General features: G+C 39.3%; 1 pseudogene; it reads right to left on the bottom strand.

The window, feature by feature from the left end:
* Positions 1-18,286: 18,286 nt before the first annotated feature.
* Positions 18,287-19,353, bottom strand: part of LOC129402434 (glyceraldehyde-3-phosphate dehydrogenase-like) — a 101,807-nt pseudogene continuing 100,740 nt past the window's right edge.

The following is a 19,353-nucleotide window of genomic DNA, read 5'->3' as shown; positions in this document are numbered from 1 at the left end:
GGTGCGTGCAACTCACTTCAATCCTTTGGGTTATCTCCTCAGCCTATATTTTACCAATTTTTTTTTCTTTTTGGGTCACACCTGGCGATGCACAGAGGTTACTCCTGGCACATGCACTTAGGAATTACTCCTGGAGATGCTCAGGGGACCGTATGGGATGCTGGGAATCGAACCTTGGTCAGCCGCGTGCAAGGCAAATGCCCTACCCACTGTGCTATCACTACAGCCACATATTTTACCAATTCTTGAATTCAGGCTTTTCTTGTGACCCAGTTTCAACAATGGAAGATAGTGACAGGATGTTGCAGTGTTTTGAAGTCCACTCCAGAGGAACTTTCAGAATGTAACAGAGGCAGGAGGGCAGTCAGCTCTTTAGCCTCCATTTTTTTAAATGTGTTTGTTTATTCACTTACTTGTATTTGGGGACCACACCTGCCTGTGCTCAGGGATTAGTCTTGGCTCAGCTGTCACTTCTAGAGCAACCTGGGGGACTACACAAATGCTGGGCATTGAACCCAGGTTGACTGCATGAGAGGTAAGTGCCCTGCCCACTATTCTATCTCTCCAGGCCTCCCTCCAATTTTTATTTATTAAAGTTAAAAGTCTCCGGAAATTGTCCTAAGATCATAGGAAAAGTAGAGAAGCATCACTGTATCACTGTCATCCCGTTGCTCATCGATTTGCTCCAGCAGGTGCCAGTAACGTCTCCATTCATCCCTGTCGCAACAATATACTCAACTAAATATATATACTAAGTCTATAAAAATAGTAAAACTCTTTGGAATTTTGGCAAGGGATTTGGAACTGGGAGGGTAACAGTAAAACCCCAAAGAGAAGTCTAAAAATATAGTTGAGAATCTTGATAACTCACCTCCCCTTGCCTGAAAAGGGCTTCATTCTTCAAGGATTTCTTTTTTTCTGAGCTAGTATGCATGCACTCTTAGCATTTATGATCCATTCAGTCCTGAGGTTTTTGAATAACATTTATCCTTGCTAATGGATTGCTTTTTTTTACTTAACTTGTTCATTTAAGCTTTTGCATGCAGGACTATACCAAAATGGATAATCAAGACATAATCATGGATAGTATCTGCATCATGATAAAAACATGGCATCCATCAGAGTCCTTGCATAAAGACTGGATTCAGGCTTATGTTCAAAACTCATTTATATTGAACTATGTGGGTACACAGTGAATAGCAAAAGAGTCATAAAAGCAGGACACGGTCTGTACAAAATGAATGATTAAAGAAACTAAAGCTGTTTGACTCCCAAATGAGTACTACCCTCAGTAATTGCAGGGGTAGATAGCATCTAAACTCTCTAAATCCCACTAAAATGCTGTCCTAGAGAGCAAATCATTTCTGGAAAATTTTTAATTTTTTCCTTTCCACTCATAATTAATCATGTTCCTCTTATTTTTTCAAGATCAGTCACTAAAAAACATGAATGTCAGTGGAATAGTAGAATGAATGTTTGGTAATTGTATTTCATCTTTAGTTTCAGAAACCTTCATTTAAATTAATCTACTTTTGAAATTTAAAAGAAAAAGAAAAGAATTATATGAATTAAAATAAATTGCTCTCCTGAAAAATAATGATATTCTGGATTTTCTATCTTCTTTTTATTTCCAAGTGGCTCTTTTAGTTTGTTCATAAATTAATATTTAAAAATAAAGCATATGATATGTGCAATACCAAAACAGGGACTGGATAGAAAATAGAGTCCCTTAGTAGTTGACTAAGTTAGAAAACCATCGAAATTCCTTCTATGAGCTGTATTGTTTGGGCTGGAACAATAGCACAGTGGGTAGGGTGTTTGCCTTGCATGAGGCTGACCGGGTTCGATTCCTCCACCCCTCTCGGAGAGCCCGGCAAGCTACCAAGAGTATCCCTCCTTCGGGGCAGAGCCTGGCAAGCTACCCACGGTGTATTTTATATGTCAAACACAGTAACAAGTCTCACAATGGAGATGTTACCGGTGCCCACTCGAGCAAATTGATGAGCAACAGGATGACAGTGATATAGCTGTGTTGTTTACTCACCATTGGTCACTTTCCCTGCGTTGAAACCTTTGCAGTTTCTGGTTTCAGAAGCTCCTTCTTGAAATTGATTTGCACTTGGCTAGTGGACTTTTATTTAAAGTAGGAGAGTTGCTGGTATCAGATTCAGTCAATCTTAAATCTTATCTGCTATTGTTTCATGGGGGAAACTTTCTCTTCCTGGGCTGTATTTCACTAATAAAAGTATGCTGACAAATGCAAGTCTTTGTCAGGACTTGATATGAGGAATGAGGATATGAGGAAGCTAGGACCCAGTAATCTTTTTTTTTATTTTAATTTTTTATGATACTGTGGTTTGCAAAGTTATTCACAATAGAGTTATTTTAGACATATAATGAGGAACCAGTAGACTAATAAGCAACTTGTAAAACAGAGTTAAGGTTGTGACATTTAACATGCCTCTATTTATAGAAAGAAATATCATTTGTAGATTGAAAATTCCTTATGTTTTTGTATGCACTCTTTTTCCTGTAGTCATGTCTAAATGTCAGGCACACAATCTATATAATATTAACCTAAAATTCTTCCCTAAACTTAGGTCAGAAACAGTTAGGTCAACTCTTTTCTGCATTTGGTATGATGCCAAGAAACTGTTTAGAAAGGGTATTGAGAAACTCTCTTGGTGTTTAATAAGAGTTTAGCCCAATAAAGAAGTATTTTTATTATGGTTTTAAAATTGACAGATTCTAAAAATATCAAAGAGACCTGGTAGACTGATATACAAAGGATTTACTTCATATCACTAAATTTGTCTTTTAGATTACATTTTTTAATTTGGATGATTACTTCTTACTTTGAATTGTAGACTTGAATTTTTCCCACAGTAGTTAAAACATGTTGAGGTTAATCATATTACCTAACTAAATCGAGTATGCTTGGCACTTAGGGTCTGCTGGTAGTCCAAACTAGTCTTATCAGGTTGGAGATTAGCCTTATTGTCATAGTAAGGCTATGTGATGGCTAAGGAAGGTATGAATTTCACGGTATCTGCTTTTACCATGGAATGATAGGAAAAGATGAAAGAGAACAGCAGTTCATCGTTAGTTCTGGGGTGGGATCCTGCCAAGCAGTGTTGATGGTCAGGAGAGGCTGCCGACTGTCCTAAAGAGAGCATGGGGTCAAAGTGGAAGTCACCTGATCTATGTTCTCATTTTCTCTTTCAAGTGTTCACTGTATCTGCCCCTAAGTCATTCCATCATCTATTAGACTGGCTACACATCTAGACCAGGTTTTAAATGACCAATTGAAAGAGACCTATTGTACTTAACTCAATTGCCTGGCACCTTTCCCTGAGTATTAACTAAGGGGGCACGTTTAGCCTCAGTGATGTTAATAACTAACCAGTGAATATTATTACAGAAAGTCTCTTATGTTTGAAAGCAGCTTCTCAATCATCTCGGTTGTTGTAGAACTCAGAGGATCATACACACTGGCCCTTTTAGGGCTAGGGTCCCACATTAAAAAGCAAGCACTGTGAATTCAACATGGTATTTTCTAACAGGCTTGTGTCTCCATTTTTTTTTTATTGGAATGTCATAGTCTCAAGTAATCTGAACCAGCTAATTGCCATTTAAATGAATGCAAATGGAAGCCTAGAATTCTAGCCCACAGTTGAGTGACTCAGGGATTCCAATCCAGGAAAATGCCTGTTTATGAAATAAATCATTGAAAGCTCTGTGTGGTATTTTCCACTTCTACCTGAAATCTGTTACTGAAGCCAGAGGTGCTCTGAGAAAATAGGTGTGTGTGAGTGTGTGTGTGTGTGTGTGTGTGTGTGTGTGTGTGTGTGATGAATTTAACCATGAAATAAAAAATCTTATCTTTATCTTTTTCACAAGCAATCTGCCCCTTGACAATCTCAGGAATTTTGTTGGCAGGTTGTCAAGAGCCTTCTGTGGCAGAAATTGCAATTCTCTACTGGACAGAGCAAGCAGATGGTGTGGTTCACATAATTTCTACTTTCTGCTAAGAAATTTGAAAAAATGGGAGAAAAATGAAAAAAAATCACTAGAGTCAAGTTCCAAGTTCATCAAGTTCCTAGTTCCTTATCAGGTAATCCTTACCTAAACCAAAAATTGCTCTCCAAACATACTTAATGGTTATGTAAAATAATTTCTTTTCATTTACTTACTGTTCAAATATTTCTAAGTAGTTTGTTTGAGATAGGGGATATTTAATGATGTATTTTTTAGACCTTTCAAACAGCACTGTATAAAGACTTGAAGCTCCCCAAACAACATTTGTCAAACTAGTTTAGTTCCCAGAATTTTAGGGCTTTTAAAACCCTGTATCATAGAAATGATGCATTTTGGGCAAAGGGAGATACAGCACAAATGGCTACTATTTAATTTTTACATGCTAGAAATGCTGTGTTGTTATCCTTCAGAATAGTATTTTTTAGGTTCCCCTTTCTTTTTGGTGAGAGGGTAAAAGTGAGCAAGTATAAGTTAGAGGCTCGTCCTCAGACATAGGTGTGGTGTTTTTCAAGATGAACAGGTGGTCAAATGAAAAATAACACAGATTATAGGATATAGTAGATAGAATAATAATCTTCGTCCAATGTTTGTATCCTAGTCTTCTGAACCTGTGAACATGTTATCTTTTGCCACAAAAGGCTTCATAGTTGTGATTCATATTTTCAGTTTTAATGAGACCTATTGACAAAATTGTATTACAGTTAAAACATACTAAGTGGTGTTCTAAAAGATATACATGTATATATATGCACACCTATATACACACATATATGTATATATACACCTCTTGGTGACAAATCTATACATATATTTCACATGCATATGCACATATATCTCTATCTATCTACATTGTGAAAGAATCCAACATCAAGTTAACACATATCTCACAGAGTACTGTTTTTGTGTGAGGACATTCAAATTCTACTTTCTGAGTAAATTTCACTGTATGATACAATATTGTCATCTTTGCCTTGATTATTTCTATATTTCATGTATTTAATCAGTAATCAAACATAATGGCTGGAAAGAATAGTACTGTAATGAACCTAGCAGCGCAGATACCCCTTGGAGCTAGTGATTTTGTTCCTTTGGATATAATATTCAGACAAGTGATTGCTGGATCATAGGATAGGCTATTTTAAATTTCTCGAGGAAACTCCATACTAGGTGGTACGAGTTTACATTTCCACCAACAGTGTACCAGCCACCTTTTTTTTTCAACATCCTTCCCAGAATTAATTGTCTCTTATCTTATTTCTGTGTTCTGTTTTTTAGCCACACTCAGAGGTGCTCCGGGCTTATTCCTGGCTCTTCAAGGGATCTAAGGGAGCCGCATGCAATGCAAGTGCCCTACTGCAATACTAAATCTCCAGCTCCTCCCTTATCTTCTTGTTTTAGTAATACTAACAATATGTGGAGGTTCACTGTATTACTGTATCACTGTCATCCTGTTGTTCATCAATTTGCTCAAGTGGGCGCCAGTATCATCTCTATTCATCCTAACCCTGACAAACTGGAGGTTAGGGCATTTAACTGCAGATGCAGTTTAAATGGAAGTTAAATGTCTTGATGGAGTAATTGTCTTGGATTATCTTAATGAGATAAAGTAACCATGAGATAAAGTAAACTAATGTGATCACAAGGATCCTCATAATAAGAGGGAAATAGGGGAGTCAGGGTCAGAAAAATAAATGTTGTGATGCAAGTAAAGGTTGGAGCCCTGTGATTACTTTCTTTAAGATGAAGGAACTGAAAGGTGGCAGGAGACCATGAACTGCAGTTGGCTTCAGTGGATGGAGATATGAAATAATTTTCTCTTAGAATTCACACTCATAATGTCACTTCATTGGCTCCTTAACTTTAGGTCCTAAAATTTCCCAAACTAAGAGATAATAAGTTTGTATTATTTTAAGCCACGAAATATGTGGGGATACATTGCACCAGTGATCGGTTCCTACTACGTATAGGAAGCAGTTCACAAACAGCACTATGGAGAGCACAGCGTTTAGAAGTCACTTGCTCTGCAATTCCTGGAGCATCCAGCATCGTTCCCACTCCACTGATGGTCACTCTTTCCAGCCACATAGTCTGTCCTCTGATTATCCAGGGCATGCTCCTCCCCTACCTGCCTCCCAGCAGATGCTCTTTCTGTCCTCTCCTCATGAAAGGTTCTCCCATCTTATTCTGTTCAGATTCTGTTCCAGACAGAAGTTTCATTTGTTTGTATAAATACCGGACCATTGTAGTCATGTAGCTGTGAGAAAAATGACCAGTCTTGTTTTAGCTGTGGAAAACTACATATTTATTCTGAGAGAACAGAATATAAGTATGAATGAATCCCAAATAGAATTTCAGTATTAGAGTGATAAAATATCAACGTCTACTCAAAAATAATTGAGGAGCAGTCACTAATTTCAACTTATAGGAAGGAATGTATGGGAAGAAATATGAAGAATGAAGACCGTCCTCAAGAACTGGCTGTCCTATGGGTATGAAAGGTAATGACATAAGAAAAACACACAAGTCATTATTTGACAAGGGCTGTAGGTAAGATTAAATGGACAGAATAGGGAATTGTAATCAGAATAACTTGGATTAGTTATTTATATAGCTTGTTAGTTTAAATATTGTTTATTTTCTCATATTTTTATCTGAAAAAAATGTACAGTTTAATTTACTTCCCAAATTGCATGAGGATTAGTGAAAGGATAGGTTGGGATGCTTACCAATTCATTCAACAAATAAATGTCTAGTACCTACTATGTATGGAGCACTATTTAAAATTCTAAGATTTAAAAACAATTAAGTTCCAATGTTCATGAGTCTTACAAAATGGTAGGGAGATACATACAATAAACATGTGAATGAATTAAAATCAATTGGTTAAAGGTCTACTATGAAGTTAAGAAGTGAAAAGTAAGGTAATAAGCCAAAGAATGATTGGGAAGAAAAGGGGAGAGTGGGAAAGAAGGTGTATTCCTTGCATCACTGCACAATTCATGCCATTGAATGCTGGCTAAATAAATGTCAGTTCCTGTCATTTGACCGGAGGATTTCAGTTTGTGGATTTTGCTAAATTTGTTGGAGGAGTAAAGGTTTGGTTTTTAAGGTTGGTAACAAATTTCCCTAGGAATTGATGCCAGTTCTTGCAGCTGGAGAAGAAGGTAGGCCTGGGTACAGAGACGCCAGTGTGTGTGTGTGTGTGTGTGTGTGTGTGTGTGTGTGTGTGTGTGTGTGTGTGTTTCAGAAAATAAATTATTTCCCATATGTAGAAGACCCCAACTGATAGCATGATTGAATGATTGAGTTTCACTTTTGACTAAGGGGCTTGTTCTTGTCATTTGGGACTCTAAATTGGGAAGAATTCTCTCATGAACTGTTTGCTTTCTGCTTTCTATGTTTCAGTCAGCTCAGCGAATGTGGTCCAACACTTAGACCCAGGAAACTGGACCAGCAGTTGTGGTCTCGAGATTTATCTCTATTTTTTTCTGCAGCTTTCCTTATCTCTTCAAGTTGGCTCCTCTTTCCAGGAGAAATGCTTTGTTGATGCCAGAGATATTTGCCTAGCTTGTTTTAATAATCTCAGTTTGCTAAATTGGAATTTCCATGATAAACAACATTTGAGAAATTTTTTAAAGAAGAAAGTTGTGTGGGGAGAGGCAGGATGAGGGTGTAGGGTGCCAGAGGGAAGAGAGGGCAGGAGAGGGCAGGGAAGCCTTTGGTTTACCACGGGATGTCTAGATTCTCTCATCAAAGGCAAAGCAAACAAACACCAAAATACCTGGATTTAAACCCATGGCTGTTTCATAAGGACAGGGAATTACTACATGCTCAATGCTGTGACTCATCTCAGAGTGTTAAATAACAGTGCAGACCTTTGTTTTCAGTTCTTAGGAATTTAAATTTTTAAAGTGCTCGTGTGTGTGTGTGTGTGTGTGTGTGTGTGAGCGTGTATGCGCATGCACGAGTGCATGTGCATGTGTGTGTGTGTGTGTGTGTGTGTTCTTGAAAATAAAGGATTTACTATCTTTCCTCACCTCTATTCAAATGTCAAAGTCCTACCTATCAAATATTTTTTTCTAAGATCAAGAAGCTGCTCTTTAATTTTCTCCCTTCTTGGGGTTCCGTCTCTCCCTTTTCCCATTGAGTTTTGAAAAGAACTATATGCTCATGTTTCCTTCATTTTCTCACCACTTATTCACTTATACTAATCTGATTCCTCTAGCAATTTAGTTTCAATTTCATTTCAACCAGATTGCTCATAAGTCTCTGAAATTGGTTCCACAAATGTCAAAACTTTGCCTATTTTTGGTGGCTTGTTCTGAGTTCTTTCTCTTTCTGAACTCAGTCCGCATCCTCTGAACGCTGTTCCCCTCTCTGCTTCTAGGTATGTTATAAAGTTTGGGCTTTTCTTCTTATATAAAGGTACAATTAGGTACATTTACTTGTATTCTTTTATCCTTCAAACATCACTATATATTACTGAGGCTTCATTTTCAACCTTTTCTTTGATACCCTTTGGCAATTATTCCTATTTTTCTAGGCAGACTTTTCTCTTGAACTCAAGATCCTACTTTCCATTCATATTCTCTCATTGATTTAAAAAACTGGCAAAGATCTGGTACATTTTCTTCCTCTGGTGTCTCCAATCAGGTGTCTACCCAGAAGTTATGTTTTGAATATAAATGAAAATTTATACAACATAGTTGAAGAATTATACATGAAAGCTAGATATTTGGTTATTTTTCTTACAGATTTACAAAAAAGTTTTAACTGACCGATCCCCTGGTAATGTTCTTAAGATGATTTGGTGGACATGTTTAATAATGATTTTTAAAATTATACTCAATGCACTTCTAAAACTGAACAGAGAAAGTCAAGAAATTAGACGAGGATGTTAGTGGAGGGTATTGGCACTAAGTAGGCTGCAGTAACTCAACATCAATGCTACAAACATTAACACTACTGTAATCATATTACCTAAACTCTAATAAACTTAATTTCAAGAAAAAAAATTCAAGAGTTGAAAAGCAAATTTAGAAGGTCCTTGAAAACACTTCATTTGGGTGTTTATCATCCCATTACTGAGACTTACCACATTTTTCTTTTCACATACAACTTTCTAGGCCCCCATTAGCTGAGTCTGAATATTATTTTATCCTTGTGTTTTTTTTAAGTTCTTTCATGAATATCACAATTCTCTGCAAAGCCTGGGGAACACTATGGTGACATGCATGTGAAAAAAAAATCCATAATTAGCTTTCCATCTCACGCCACCTGATATTTATTGAACAAACAGCAGGTTTAAACATTGTTTTTCTTCCCAAGTCTTGAGCTACTGACCCATGAGGCACTGCGCAGGGCTGTGCAGTTCCTCAGAGGCAGGGCTTCCTGTCAATAGGCAAGAGGAAGCCTGCTTTTGGATGAACCCTCCTTGTCCCCGCTGGAACAGTGATCAGCAGGCAGTGATAAGGACCTTTTTTCAATCTACTGGATCTGGATGAATCTGATTCGCCTTGTTAGGGAGAAGAGGAAAGAAGGGGCAGTCACAAATAGTGCTGGGAACACTATCGCTTTCCTCAGCCTCTCATATCCCAGCAACCAAACGAATTAAAACACACTGTGGAAGATGACTCTTTTACATCGTCAGAATGTTTGTTTTGCCAAGGATTTGGATATCACTGCTCTGCAAAGGGAATGCACTGGGACATTATGTCATTAATTATTTTAAAAAGTCATTTACAGACACAATTTTTTAATTAGAAGTCAGATATGGTAACATGTTTGGATTTTTTCACTTCTATTTCCTTTTATTTAGAGTATTTAGTGAGCATAATATCTTCTGCTTAAGATGTTGCATCACATAGTTTTCCATTATTTTCTTTATATATTCCTTACTCTTGCTATTTTATTCTTGTTTCCCAGGAGACACACACCTAAATCATGCTTCTTAAAAATTTGTTGTGTACACTGCTGGGAATGCTGACTAGTTCAGCCCTTTTGGAAAACAATATGGACAATTCTCAAAAAACTAGAGGTTGAGCTCCCATTTGACCCAGCAATACCACTGCTGGGAATATATCCCAGAGGAGCAAAAAAGTATAGTCGAAATGATATCTGCACATATATGTTCATTGCAGCACTGTTTACAATAGCCAGAATCTGGAAAAAACCCGAGTGCCCTAGAACAGATGACTGGTTGAAGAAACTTTGGTACATCTATACAATGGAATACTATGCAGTTGTTAGAAAAAAATGAAGTCATGAAGTTTGCATATAAGTGGATCAGCATGGAAAGTATCATGCTAAATGAAATGAGTCAGAAAGAGAGAGACAGACATAGAAAGATTGCACTCATCTGTGGAATATAGAATAATAGAGTAGGAGTCTAACACCCAAGAATAGTAGAAATAAGTACTAGGAGGTTGACTCCATGGCTTGGAGGCTGGTCTCTCATTTTGGGCAACTCAGAGAAGGGAACACCAAGTAAAATGTGGTCGGAGGTCATGCGGGGGAGGGTGACGCGTGCCGAATGTAGACTAGAGACTGAACACAATGGCTGTTCAACACCTTTATTGCAAACCACAACACCTAGTCAGAGAGAGAGAAGGAAAGGGAATACCCTGCCATAGTGGCAGTTTGGGGTGGGGGGAGACGGAACTGGGGAGGGTGGGAGGGACGCTGGGTTTACTGGTGGTGTAGAATGGGCATTGGTGAAGGGATGAGTTCTCGAACTTTGTATGGGCGAAACATGAGCACAAAAATGTATAAATCTCTAACTGTACCCTCACAGTGATTCACTAATTAAAAATTAAAAAAAATTGTGTGTACATTCTTGATATAATAAAATATATATTATCATCTCATCTTTCCTTTACCCCAAACTGGACATAAGCCTGGTATTTTATAAGTTTAAAAGAAAATTAAAAAAAAATTTTATTAGTGAATCACCAAGAGGTGCAGTTATAGACTTATACTTTTCGTGCTTGTGTTTCAGTCATACATTGCTCGAGTACCCATTCCCCACCAGTGCCCATTCTCAAACACTGATGATCCCAGTATCCCTCCCACCCTCCCACCCCACCTCACTGACTCCACCCCACCTCTGTGGCAGGGCATTCCCTTTTGTTCTCTCTCTCCTTTTGGGTTTTGTGGTTTGCAGTAATGGTATTGAGTGGCCGTTATGTTTGATCTATAGCCTACTTTCAGTGCGCATCTCCCATCCCCAGCAGGTCCTCGAACTACACTTTACCTGGTGTTCCCTTCTCTATCTGAGCTGCCTTTTCCTCCAGCATGTGAGGCCAGCTTTCAAGCCGTGGAGCCAACCTCCTGGTACTTATCTCTACTGTTCTTGGGTCTTAGTCTCTCATTCTGTTACTTTATATTCCACACATGAATGCAATCTTTCTATGTCTGTCTCTCTCTTTTTGACTCATTTCACTTAGCATGATACTTTCCATGTTGATCCACTTATATGCAAAGGTCATGACTTCATCCTTTCTAACAGTTGCATAGTATTCCATTGTGTAGATGTATCAAAGTTTCTTTTACCAGTCATCTGTTCTCGGGCACTCGGTTTTATTCCAGATTCTGGCTATTGTAAACGGTGCTGTGATGAACATTCGAGTGCAGATGTCATTTCGACTATACTTTTTTGCTACTCCGGGATATATTCCCAGGAGTGGTATTGCTGGGTCAAATTGGAGCTCAATTTCTAATTTTTTGAGAAGCATTCATACTGTTTTCCAAAAGACTTAAACCAGTCGGCATTCTCACCAGCAGTGTAGGAGAAACCCTTTCTCCCCACATCCTTGCCAACACCAGTTGCTTTTGTTCTTTTGGATGTGTGCCAGTCTCTGTGGTGTGAAGTGGTGTCTCATAGTTGTTTTGACCTGCATCTCTCTGATAATTAGTGACGAAGAGCATTTTTTCATGTGCCTTTTTGCCATTCTTATTTCTTCTTTGAGAAAGTTTCTGTTCATCGCCCCATTTTTTGATGGGGTTGGATGTTTTCTTCTTGCAGATTCCAACCAGTACCTTGTGTATCCTTGATATCAACCCCTTATTAGATGGGTATTGGGTGACTATCCTTTCCCATTCTGTAGATTGTCTTTGTATTTTGGTCACTGTATCTTTTGCAGTGCAGAAACTTCTCAGTTGAATATAGTCCCATTTGTTTATCTCTATTTCCATTTGGTTGGTCAGTGACATGTCATCTTTGAAGATACCATTAGCCTCAATATGTGGAGGGTTTTGCCGACCTTGTCTTCTTCACTGTACCTATATGGATTGTGGTCTGGTGTTGAGATCTTTAATTCATTTTGATCTCAGTTTTGTGCATGATGTTAGGTTGAGGTCTAAGCCCATTTTTTTGCATGTGGTTGTCCAGTTATGCCAGCACCATTTATCAAAGAGGGTTTCCTTGCTCCACTTCACATTCTTGCTCCCTTTTCAAAGATTAGATGTTCATACATTTGGGGTTGTGTGTAGGGATATTCCACTCTGTTCCATTGGTCTGCGGCTCTGCCATTGTTCCAGTACCATGCTGTTTTAATTGTTACTGCTTTGTAGTAGAATTTGAGGTTGAGGAGGGTAATGCCTCCCATTGTCTTTTTCCCAAGAATTGCTTTAGCTATTCATGGGCGTTTGTTGTTCCATATGAATTTCAGGAGTGCTTGATTGTTGGGGCTGGACTGAGCTACCAGGGCGAGCCCATGTATACTGTACCGTACTACGGACAGGAACATAGGGACCCATGAAAATGGGCGAGATTTCTCATGTGTTCTGACTGGTTTGGATGATGTTGAACATTTTCCCCTTTTCAAGCTTTCTTCAGAAAAATAATTTCAGTATATTGAAAAAGAGCAGTTTTCCTTCTCTCACAGAAGCCTGACTGGTCTTTGACATGCAGATAGTGTTAGCCAGGCCTGACCTTTGAGATTGTAAAATGCAGCTCTGTCCAGCCTAGTCTTTGGGATGTAGATTTCAGATGCCTGCCCAGTTTGTATTTGAAGTGGCAAGCACAGCCTAGTCTTTGGGATGTAAATCCAGGTGCCTGAAGCCCAAGAAAGGTTTCAGTTTTGGTTTTGTATCCAGGTGTCTGTAGAAGGTTTCAGTTTTGGTTTTGTATCTTTTCCTTCTCAGTTTTGTATCCTTTCCCCCAACCCCCCACCCGGAGGCTACAGGCCTACCATACAAGGAAACAATGTTTCCACTGTCTCAATGTTCTCTATGTAACTTCTTTTGATGGCTTTGGTGACATCACTGTATTGCGCCCGTTAGTGGTACCATGATCAATAAAAGGAGATCCACGAGGCCCTCTGCCTTTGCTAAGAGCCAGAGAAACCTTAGTCCTCCATTCAAGACATTTATTCCCCTTGCCTTATCTCAGCGCCTCTGACTGCACTAATATTCACGCAACACTTGATTCATTTCTTTGAAGAATTTCATGGGTATCCTTATAGGGATCGCATTGAATCTGTATAGTGCTTTGGGAAGTATTGCCATTTTGACAATGTTAATTCTTCCTATCCATGAGCAGGGGATATGTTTCCATTTCCTCGCATCCTCTTTTATTTCGTGGAGTAGCATTTTGTAGTTTTCTTTGTAAAGGTCCTTTAGCTCCTTAATTAGGCTGATTCTGAGGTACTTGATTTTCTGGGGCACGATTGTGAATGGGATTATTTTTTTCATGTCACTTTCCTCTGTCTCGTTATTTGCGTATAGGAAGACCATGGATTTTGGGGTATTGATTTTATAGCCTGAGACTTTACTGTACAAGTCTATTGTTTCTGGGAGTTTCTTGGTAGAGGTTTTAGGATTCTCTAGATATAGTATCATATCATCTGCGAGTAGTGAGAGCTTTATTGCTTCCTTTCCTATCTGGATGCCCTTAATGTCTTTTTTTTTTCCTAACTGCTATTGCAAGTACTTCCAGTACTATATTGAACAGAATTAGTGAGAGTGGGCATCCTTGTCTTGTCCCTGATCTTAGAGAAAGGCCCTTAGTTTTTCCCCATTGAGGATAATGCTTACCATAGGTTTGTGGTAGATGGCTTTGACTATCTTGAGGAAAGTTCCTTCTAAACCCATTTTGGTGAGAGTTTTCATCATAAACAGGGGTTGGATCTTGTCAAATGCTTTCTCTGCATCTATTGATATGATCATATGGTTTTTATATTTACTTTTGTTGATACAATGGATTATGTTGATTGATTTTCAAATGTTGACCCATCCTTGCGTCCCTGGGATGAATCCCACTTGGTCATGGTGTATGATCTTTTTGATGAGTTGTTGGATTCTATTTATTAATATTTTGTTGAGGATCTTCGCATCTGTGTTCATCAGGGATATTGGTCTGTAGTTGTACTTGTTAGCATTGCCTTTGTTTGCTTTTGGTATTAGGGAGATATGTGCCTCATAGAAACTGTTTGGGAGAGTTCCTGTCTCTTTGATTTCCTGGAAAAGCTTGAGGAGAACTAGTAACAGGTCCTCTTTAAATGTTTGGAAGAATTTGTTAGTGAATCCATCTGTGCTTAGGCTTTTGTTTTTGGGAAGGCTTTTGATTAAAGTTTCAATTTCCTTGATATTAGTGGGTCAAGTCAGATATTCCAAGTCTTCTTGGTTCAGCCTTGGGAAATTGTAGGAATCAAGGAATTTATTTCTTCTAGGTTCTCATGTTCCGTGGCATACAGACTCTCAAAGTAGTCTCTGATAATCTTTTGAATTTCATTAGATTCTGTTGTGATGTCCCCTTTTTCATTTCTGATTAGGCTTATTAGGGTTCTCTCTCTTTCTTTGTGAGTTTTGCTAGTGGTTTATCAATCTTGTTTATTTTCTCAAAGAACCACCTCTTGGTTTCATTGACCTTTCAAATTGTTTTTTGGGCTTCCATGTCATTAATTTCTGCCCTAAGTTTTATTATTGCTTTCCTTCAACTGGGTTTGGGTTACTTTTTGTTGGTCTTTTTCTAATATCTTGAGCTGTGAAGTCAAGTTATCTATGTAGGCTCTTTCTTCCTTCCTGAAGAATGCTTGCAAAGCTATAAATTTTCCTCTTAACATGGCTTTAGTTGCGTCCCATAGGTTTTGGTAACTTGTGTCTTCATTCTCATTTGTTTCCAGGTATCTTTTGATTTCTTTCTTGACTTCCTTCCTGACCCACTCATTGTTCAACATTGAGTTGTTTAATTTCCAGATGTTTCATTTAGTTTTCTGTGTCTGTGTGTGATTACTTCTATCTTCAGTGCATCTTGGTCTGAAAAGATAGTTGATACAATTTCTATCTTCTTGATTCTATTGAGATATGTTTTGTGACGCAGGACATAGTCTATTTTAGAAAATGTTCAGTGTGCACTGGAAAAGAATGTTTATTTTTTCTTTTGGGTGTGTAAAGACTTATATAGGTCTGCTAGCCCTCTCTCTTCTATTTCTTCCTTCAGAGCCAGTGTTTCCTTGCTGAGTTTTGTTCTTATTGATCTATCCAGAGGTGACAAGGCAGTGTTGAAGTCTCTGACTACTATTATTTTGCTAGCAATGTCCTCCTTAAAATCTGTTAGCAGTTGTTTTAAGTATTTAGTTGGTGCCTCATCAGGTGCATATACATTTAAGAGTGTTATTTCTTCCTGTTGTACATATCCCTTGATAAATAGAAAATGGCCTTCACTATCCCTTCTAATCTTTTTCAACCTGAAATCTATGTTGTCAGATACTAGTTTGGCCACCTCAACTCTTTCTAGGGAGTTGTTTGCTTGCATCCTTTAATTTTGAGTCTGTGTTTGTTCTGATTGTTCAGATATGTCTTTTTTAGGCAGCAGAATGTTGGTTTCAGTTTCTGGATCCATTTTGTCACTCTGTGTCTCTTGATTGGTGCATTTATACTATTGACATTGAGAGAGATTATTGTCATGGGGTTTTGTGCCATCTTTCTGTAAGGGTTTGTTGTGCTTATGGGTGTTTTCCTTCTTGTCTTACAGGAGCTTTTTTAGTCCTTCTTTTAAGTTTGGTTTTGAGTCTATAAAGTTCTTGAGCTGTTGTTTATCTATAAAATGGTGTATAGTTCCATTGAGTTTGATTGACAGTTTAACTGGATAAAATATTCTTAGTGAGGTGTTCATTGCATTGAGGTTTTTCACTATATCCTCCCAATTGTCTTTGGTCTTGGAGGGTTTCCTCTGATAGGTCTGCTGTAAATCTAAGGAGTGCTCCTTTTTATGTGATTTCCTTCTTTGACCTTTCTGCTTACAGTATTGTGTCTCTATCCATGGCATCCATCATTCTGACTATGATATGCCTTGGAGTGTTTTTATTAGGGTCTCTTTTAGCTGGGATCCTTCTGGCTCCTTAGATCTGGATGCCTGCATTTTCTAACTCTGGGAACTTTTCAGCAATGATAACTTTAACTGTGGCTTTTTCATTGGGGTTGCCTCCCTGTCCTTCTGGTACTCCGATGTTGTTTCTCTTGGAGTCATCCCCTAGGTCTCTGGTTCGCCTTAGAGCTATTTTGAGATCCTTTCCCATTGTTTGTTGTTGCCTGTATGATTTCTGCTTCTCATCTTCAAGCTCACTTATTCAGCTGTAGGCATTCTACTGTTGAGGACACCCACTGAGTTTTTAATTTTATCTATGGAATTCTTTATTTGTGACATTTCTTTTTGTAACTTTCTTATTTCTGCTTTGTATTTTCTCAGCTATCCGTTCCACTATTTCTTTCATTTCTTCCTTTAATTTTCTGGATGTCTGCTCCATTGATTCTTTGAGTTCCTTGAACATCCTCAACATTTCATCTCGAAATTCTTTGTCAGAGAGATCATATTTGTGGGTAACCCCTGTTGAGGATTTGGGACTCTTTTCTTTGTCCTCTCCTCGTAGTAGAGATTTGCACTGTTTCTTCATGCTGTTGTGGTTGTATAGAGGTAAAACCTTCAAGTTCACTAGCACTGTTCCCTCTTATTGCGGGAAAGGATTCTGAATAAGCTTGTCAATGGTGGTCAACCTTCTCCTCTTCTAGAGTATGTCCTACCTCTCAGACATTATTCTGTGACTTATAGTAGGCATCTAGTGAAGCATTGGAGGAGGTGTTCTTTTATATTGGGCTTTGTACACCTTCTTGTATACACTAGTCTTTTGGTGGATTTGGAGTAGGCCAGTAGGTGGATTATTGTTGTATTGTGTTTGGGGTGGCCAGGACATTTTCCACAGAATTAGGTAATAAAGGTTGGGATGTGAGTCCAGAGTGCTGGGAATGGGAAATGTAACTGCGTCCAAGGCCACGTCTGCTTTTGAGGAGGCCACTCCCCCTACAGTGGAGGCCACACCCCCAGCCAGTCAGAATGCTAATGCCCTGGCCCATAGATCTGTTGAGAAGAGCGGCAGGTAGTTGGACAGGCGCTGGTGTTGAAGTCGACTCAGGTGCCCCCAGGGCTGGTCCCTGGGGCTGGCGTTGGCGGGGGGGCGGGGGGGTGCAGGATTGCAGGATTGGATGGCGAAGGGGCATGAAAGGGGATTCACAGACCTGTTAAGAAGAGTGGCCTGAACATAATTTTTTTTTTAAATCTAGGTCTGTTAGTGATGTTAAAACAAATGAATCAGAATCATTTTTGCTCCCACAAATATTAAAAATGAAATTTAAAAAAACTAGTCTGGACAGCCTTTCAATGAGAGGTGACTTTTGTGGGTGTGTGTCGGGGGGGAGTGGCAGGGGGATCATGTGTACTTTACTGATAGTAAAGAACGAGGATGAGACTTCCTTAGTCCCTTCCTCTTCTTCCGGTGTTCTGGTATGGAAACTGCTGAGCTCGGGAGACTTTCATGTGTTGGGGTTTTGTGGGGAGAACTCCCCAGCATCCAAGGTCTCCCTCTCTCTATCTCTCACTGGGCCTGGGTCCTCGGGGATCTTATCTTGGGAGGCCGTGGGCCCCATCACATCTCTGATCCTGTGGCTGTAGCCAGGCTCATTGTCATACCAGAAAAGGAGCTTGACAAAGAGGCTGTTGAGGACCACGCTCACCCCAGCATAGTCCCCAGTGTAGCAGAGGATTCCTTGGGGAGTCTTCTGAGGCCTGCTTCATCACTGTCTTGATATTGCCATACTTGGTAACTCTCCCCAGGTGAAAGGTCAGATCCTTGACACATTTTGGGTGTGGGGACAGGAAAATCCATTCTAGCTAGCTTCCAGTCAACTCTAGGATCACTTCGCTTACAGCTATGGCAGCAGGGATGATGTTCTGGGCCACTCAGCAGCCATTACCTCATAGCTTTCTATTGTGACTGTCCACGATCTTGTTGGCAGCAGTGATGATGTAATCCATGGTCATGGACCTCTTATGATGCCAAAGTTTATGACCTTGGCCGGGGCGGGGGGGGGCGTCAAGAAGTTGGTGGTGCAGGAGGCACTGCTGAAAACTTGAGGGAGCTGTCACATCTCTCATGGTTCAGGTACATAAAAACATGGGTGATCAGAAGAAAGGTGCAGAGATGATGACACTTTTGGTGCTAGCCTTCAAGGGAGGCCCAGTCTTCTTCCAGGTAATTTAGATGCCAGTGGAGTCCATGACATGTTCAGCACCAGCTTTTTCCTCATTTCATCATGGCACCATCTCACTCTTGGAAGATGGAGACCATCTTTGCATTGATGTCAAGCTTCCCATTCTCAGCCTTTGCTGTACCTTTGAACTTGTCATTAGTGGAATCATACTGGAGCATATAGATCACACAGTTAAAGTCAATGAAGTGGTTGTTGATAGTCACAATTTCCACTTTGTGTCTTCCAGAGTGGAAGACAGCCCCAGTAACTGGGCACCCAATACAACTGAATCTTTACTCCAGCTTTTACCTTCATGTCTCAAGGATGTGACTGGTGCTGTGCAAGAAGGGACACCTTCCACACAGATGATGACCTTTTGTCAGATGATGACCTTCCACCTGTCAGACAGATGAAAATTAACAAGATGAAAGAAGAGGTAGCTGTGTCTCCTGTAGCCTCCTCTCAATTGTCTCAGAGAGGAAAACAGTGAGAAGGATACAGTGGACAACAAAGAAACAATAAAACAATCGTGTCTTAAAATATTGCCTTGAGTTGCATTGATTTATCAGCTTTTTCTTCATATAACTTAGTCTGACCATGCTTCTCATGCTTCTTCATTTCTTCAAGCATAAGGTATCTATAAGCTATCAGATATATTCCCTTGTATATAATAGATACTAGGTAGATATTATTGTGAGATTTAGCGAATGTGGCAGGTATACTGTTTCTTCTCCTTTGGACCATTCTTTTAGAACTTGTTTCCGCTCTGTGGAAAGTAGCCTTGATGGACTC

Source organism: Sorex araneus, chromosome 1 (genome assembly GCF_027595985.1).
Source record: "Sorex araneus isolate mSorAra2 chromosome 1, mSorAra2.pri, whole genome shotgun sequence".
NCBI classification, from domain to species: Eukaryota; Metazoa; Chordata; class Mammalia; order Eulipotyphla; family Soricidae; genus Sorex; species Sorex araneus.
Note: the sequence above shows the minus strand (reverse complement) of the source record. Positions and strands in the feature narration are given on the sequence as shown.